This window comes from Calidris pugnax, unplaced genomic scaffold, assembly GCF_001431845.1.
Source record: "Calidris pugnax isolate Ruff unplaced genomic scaffold, ASM143184v1 scaffold211, whole genome shotgun sequence".
Taxonomy (NCBI): domain Eukaryota; kingdom Metazoa; phylum Chordata; class Aves; order Charadriiformes; family Scolopacidae; genus Calidris; species Calidris pugnax.
Genome location: NW_015091083.1, coordinates 6,769,295 through 6,775,901, shown reverse-complemented (window position 1 = coordinate 6,775,901; position 6,607 = coordinate 6,769,295).

Below are 6,607 nucleotides of genomic sequence, written 5' to 3'. Positions count from 1 at the left end.
CCAGCTACAGGAGGCATCGCACTTGCAGGCTCTTGTCCTGCTGGGGGCTTCAACCACCCCAACATCTGCTGGAAAAGTACCATAGTGAGCTGTAGGAAATCCAGAGGACTCCTGGAGTGCATTGAAGATAACTTCATAAGCCAGGTAATAGCCCCACTAGAGGGAACGTGATACTGGACCTGATGGTCACCAATGCATGTGAGCTAATTGGTGACATCAAGATGGGAGGCAGTCTGGGCTGCAGTGGTCATGCACTGGTGGTATTTGCAGTCCTGAGGGATGTTGGTCAGGGGAAGCGTAAGGTCAGGACCCTGAATTTTAGGAAAGCAAACTTCCAGCTCTTCAAAGAGTTAGTCAATAGGATCTCCTGGGAAACTGCCCTCAGGGACAAGGGAGTAGAACACAGCTGGTAGATATTTAAAGTCACTTTCCTTTGAGCTCTTACACAGAGCTCTTAATCCCCAGGTGTAAGAAATGAGGAAAGGAGGGCAATGGAACAGCATGGCTGAGTTGAGACCTGCTGGTCAAACTAGAGGGCAAGAAAGAGATGAACAGGCAGCGGGAGCAGGGACAGGTATCCTGGGAAGGGTACAGGGACACTGCCTGGATGTGTAGGGATGGGGTCAGTAAGGCCAAGGCACAGCCAGAGCTGAACTTGGCAAGGGACACAAAGAAAAATAAGAAGAGCTTCTGCAGGTATGTCAGCCAGAAAAGGAAGGTCAAAGGAAGTGTACTCTCTTCCCCCATGATGAGCAAGACTGGCAAATTGGGAACAGCAGACGAGAAAGCTGAAGTACTCAGCAAATGTTTTGCCTCGTTCTTCACTGACAATCTCTCTCTCCCCACACCTCTCTCATGGATGGACTGCAAGGGAGGGACTGGGGGAGCTACAGTACCCCCCACTGTAAGAGAAGATCAGGTTCGTGACCACCAGAGGAACCTGAACATACAGAAGTCTATGGGAACTGATGAGATGAATCCCAGAGTCCTGAGGGAATTGGCTGATATAGTTGCCAAGCCCCTCCCCATGACATTTAAAAAGTCACAGCAGTCAGGTGAAGAGCTTAGTGACTGGAAAAAGGGAAACTTTGCACCCACTTTTAAAAAGGGTAGAAAGGAGGAGCCTGGGAACTACTGACCTGTCTGCCTCACCTCCGTGCCTGGGAAGATCACGGAACAGATTCTTCTTCAGGCTATGCTGAGGCACCTTTACAACAGGGAGGTGATTCAAGACATCCAGCACAGCTTGTGTTTAAGTAAAATTCCCATGTTTGATCACCCCCGGAGTAAAGAAGCTCTTTCCTTATGTTTCAGTAAAATTTTCTGTATTGCAATTTGTGCCTGTTGCCTCACGTCTCTTCACTGTATGTGAGTATGAAGAGTATGGTTCCATCTTCTTTTTTTCTTGTTTGTAATTTTATTTGGCACTTCCTGGGATGCTCAGTGTCCTCATTAGACTTAAACCATTTGTTTCATGCAGGCTACCTGCAGTGAAATCAGCAGTGCTGCTCATAGTACAAGAAGATAAGGGATGCTCGAGGCATTGCAGCACCCTGGCTTGGGAGAATTCTTACTGTCCATCCCTCAGATGTGCTCAATATAGCATCAGCAGATGATGGTCAGCACTCAACATCATTAGCCACTCAATCAATATTATGCTTTTTACTCTTGTGTGTTGGTTTTTTTTGCTTTCTTGTGGTGAACTAGTAGTTCACAGCATCCAGAATCCATAGTTGTCATTACTGTACTAATCCAACCCTGTGTATTATATCCAGTGACATGAGATTTATATAAAGAGCTAATTCTCATTTCATCCTACAGAACTAAATGTTCTGGCCCTTATCGCAGCTGCATCAAGCCAAAGCTAGGTAACTGATTTTCCTAAACAAGAGTTATCCAAAGTCTGTTATATTTTAAGAAAAGGTAGGTCACACACACACAAAAAAATTAATCTTTCACAAAGTAAGAAAGAATGAACAAAAAGATCAATGCTTGTTCTCTAGATCTTGTTTGATTTTTTTTTTCTTTTATTTCTACTTTTGCCCCATTCCTCTTGCATTAAAGTGAGAAAGAGGATGAAATTTGAAATGTGAAACTTGTGAAACAAGCGAGCTTTTCACAGCCATCACCTACAGCCTTTTCTCTTGCCTCTAGTGGAGTCAACACACCCTTTTCCCAATTCATTTCTCCCACCATTTCAAATTCACTGATTTGGAAACTTCTGATATCCTATTTTTTTTTTTCTTATTATTCTCATACAAACTATTTGTCTAATCCTTGAGGAGAAAGATTAGCCTTCCCATTGTAAATTGGCACCGTTCACTAAACTGATAATACTTAAATATCTGGTTAAATATGTGACATGAATAGCTTTAAAGATATTTTTGCTCTTGTGTAAAGAAGACCAGATATAGAGTCACTTACTGGAGGAACAGAAAATCAGTAGCTGATAATACAGGGTTCTCCTGTTAACACGTATTAAAGACTTATCTAAGACTAATGAATAAGTTCTTCCAATTCCAGATAACAGGTTTTCCTTGTTATCTTCATCTGGAATGGCTTATATATCAATTAAAGCAGAAGAGGTCTTGAAGAAAATAAAAAAGCTCAGGAAGAAATCTAAACAAAGATTTACAAAGCCATTAAAGTAATTCACTAAGAAAAATGTTAATTAGCTGTGCCATCATTTCCCAGAGTCCTTGTCCTAGCTCTTTGCAGCTCTGCAGGGAATGTGTTTTTAACTTTACCTTTATAGTCTTTCATAATTTAGCCTCCTCATCTCTGCCTGATCTAATATCGCTACCGCCGTGCCTGGCCTTTATGGCCCACTAGCTTCTGCTACAAATGTCGTTGTCCTTTCTCCTCAGATTGCTAATTAAACATGAGGGAAATCCGTGATCCCAATATGGACTCAAACAAAACACATTTAAAGGTTCATTACGAGCATAAGGTTCTCCTCGCTGACCGTGACTAGGAACAAGCAATGAACTCCATGTGCATCTCTTTTCTCTGTTTCTTTTTTGGGTACTTTTAATAATTATTATTTCCTTTGCTGTACTGCATCCTACTTCAGATTCCCCTCTTAAAAACAAACCAAGCAATTCACAAAGCTACACCAATTAATTTGCTGAGATTTATAGCACTCTCCTCCATTTGTCATCTGCTTGCGTCTTTGAGACCGAGCACAGGGAGGAAGGATTTTCTCTCATCCGTTATCTTGCAGAGGGAGGGTTCACACTTGCCACCATTCTAAACTGATTTCTAAGTTATGGTCAATAATCACCCAGTCTCATTAAGCAGTTTTTTGTTGTAAAGACAAGATAATAAAATTTGTTTTTCTTATTGTGTGAAGGGATGCATGAATCAGTGGGGCCTAATCATTCATCTGTCTCTCCTGTTATTATCTTTAAACTATACTGACTTTTTCACCAAGTAATAGCAAGTTGGTTTGATGCCCCGATGTTCAATCTATAGCATAGTGGTAGCAGAGACTTTAAATGGAGCGTTTTGATCCACTGAGGCCAATATGATATTCCTTTTGACTTTCAGAAGCATTAGCATCTGCCCTGAAAGCTCTCTAATAGTGGTGTTTGATGCTTAGAGATTTAATCCAGAACCTCACTCATGATTCAGAGGAAGTGCTTTCTGTTTAGAGCAGGCTATCTTAAAAGAAAAAAAAAATAAGATGTTTAAAAGTAACATAATTTGGGGCTGTTTATTGTCAGGTTTTGGCAATATATTATGACATTTTAAACTTCTGCAGTGATAGAGGTTTTAAGTAGCTAGTAACCTAGTAAATTATTAGATTATGCCAATTTTTTTTTTATAATATCAGACACCACCTTTAGTTGTGCATGGAAAATACAAGTAATTATTATTGAGTTGTAAAGCTGGTGATCAAAAATAAAGGTTTTCTCCTCCGTTCCTGTTTTCATGTCTGAGGGTATGAAACTGCCCTTCCAGAAATGCTCAGCCTTTACGGAGCAGTCCTATCAAACCTATCAACATAGGATGTGTGTGGACATCTGGATGGGCCATATCTTACAAATTATAGCCAACACGAGAAGCAGAAACTTCTGGGAAATCAAACATATCAGTGGAGCCAGCATGACACAATTTCACACCTGCCAGCACAGGTATGTGAATGTGTGTCCTGACTGCTCATTCTGCACCCTGGGACCAGGATGCCAGTCTGCAGCTCTGATTCATGCTTTTTGTCTCTCAAATAGCAGGACTGCCCAGCTCTCTGCCTGCGGATGCCTTTCCTTCAGCTATGGATGCCTTTCCCTTGGCTGTGGATGCCAGACCTGATGCTGGAAAGTGCTGAGCTCTGGGCTTCCATTAAAGTCACCAGGTATTGATAGATCCCAGTAGCGCTAAGAAAGAAGTACCTCTTGGGTTAATATTACATTTTAAAGGAGAAATAGTCCCAGATTGAAATGAATAAGGCTAATTAATTAAAAATAAGTAAGGTGTAGAAATCGCTGCAGCCTCAATGAAAGCCCAAGGGCAGCTATTTTTTTCTTAAACCAACTTAGCTGGGTTTCTACAAGGCAATAGATATTGTGACTCGATTTTCTCTGACAGTTTGCTAAAATATGAGTACAAAACCTCATATTCCTTAGGCATAAGCAAAGCTGATCAATACTTTTTCTCGCATGCTTATATTAGAAGGATTTGTAACTGAAACACGTCGGAGGAAAGACAGTAATTTTACTTTATGGCTTTATAGTAAAATCCTAGTCTGTTGTGGAGGGACTGTATATGTTGCTGTAATACAAATGCCGAGTAAAAATATTCCTCCAATGCAAAAATGGGGACTGTAGGACATAATCTTTGGAATTTAGCACAGTTTATTATCAAAGTTGTTCTCCAACTGTTCCCCGCAGAGGGAATTTTTCCTATAGGCAGCACATCCACACAGCTACCCATTTTCAAGTGGCTTTTTTTCCTCTACTCAAAGCTCAGTCTCTGACTTCAAGGGGCTGAACGAAGTATCCCTCTTAACCCCATGTCACTCCCATTGTCAGAAGTGAGCTCAGCAGCACTGAAATAAATCAGGTTTTAAGTATATCAGGTTGAAACTTGAGTAATGAGAAATAGGTTTGAAAGAGCAGATCTGCTAGGGTCAGCTGTGCCCTAGAAAGCACAGCCATACCAGTGATGTACAGAAGTGTAGGGCTTTAGAGAAGAGATCCATCAATGCTTGGAGGGAGAGGAGAGAAATCCCAGTTTAATCTGATGCCTTTCTTCACAGGACCCACATCCTCTCACAATCCTGGCATGCTTTGTCAAAAGGGAACCCCTCCAGCTCTCACGTTTGGGTAAGTGATTACAAATATTGCTACGTTTTGCATATCACATTTTTTTGCTGTGGAAGTCTGTTTAATGCACTCCTTTCAAGGCATTTGTAGCATGATGCTAGTAAAACTGTTCCTGAAATGCCATGATTGCAGGGAAGGTAGCATAAGCTATTAATGGGATAAGTGCTTACGGTACGTAACAGCAAATATGTCTCACGATAGAAAGCAATTGCAAATCCTCTGAACAATATGAACCACTCTGTGGAATAAATTACTTTCCAGAAAGATTGTGATTTCTTTGAAAAAGCTGGGAAGCAGAAGCGTGAAAATGTACCACGAGAAAAATATTTATGTGGAAGAGGAAATTGTTTTCATTTGAATTCTGGAGAAGCAGTCTTTCCAAATACATTCTATACGTGATCACAGCAGTGTCATTAATTACAGTAGGCCTGCATTTGTTAAGCTTCTAGCTTCTAGCTTAACAAATCAGACCGAAACATTTTAAAATTTCTTAAGTGTGTATTTCTAAAGGAGGCGAGAACATTTGAGTGCTACAAAATCAAGTCTATTGCTCCCTTCTAAAGCCATAGTCTTATTCTTTGTTGACTTCCATTCCATTTGTTGGACGATTGGACTTGCTGGAATAAAAGAAAATGCACAACTGAGGCAAAGAAGCCTTCATCAACTTTCTTCTTTAAGAGCTGTTTAGATGTGGTGTTGGGGGATATGGGGTAGGGGAGAACTTTGTAGAGTAGGGTAGATGGTTGGACTCGATGATCCCAAGGGTCTTTTCCAACCTAGACCATTCTATGATTCTATGAAAAGAGGTGCAGAGTTACCGGTCGTGGCCCTAAAGCCATTTCTAGGCAAGGCAGGCCTGGAGAACAGTTATTCCCAAGGGGAGTCACCCGAGCTGTCTCAAGGTTTTTTTTCTACTTTGTCCATCCCTGGAGGGGTTCAAGGTCAGGCTGGATGGGGCTCTGAGCAACCTGCTCTGGTGGGAGGTGTCCCTGCCCATGGCAGGGGGATGGAACTCGATGATCTTTGAGGTCCCTTCCTACCCAAACCGTTCCCTGATTGTGTGGTGCGCCCACGCAGCACTTCAGAGTGGTCGCGGCGCGCTGCTACGCCCACGGCAAGCGTGAAATATCTCGGTGGAGCTTGCGGGGTGAGGAGAAGGGATCCCGCTCCTCGGGCTGCGGGGCGGCGGCGGGGCGCGGCGGTGGCGGCGCGGTGCCGGCAGGGGGCGCCCTTCGCGCGGCGCGGCGGGACGGGGGTGGCGGAGGCTCCGTGAGCGGCGGGGG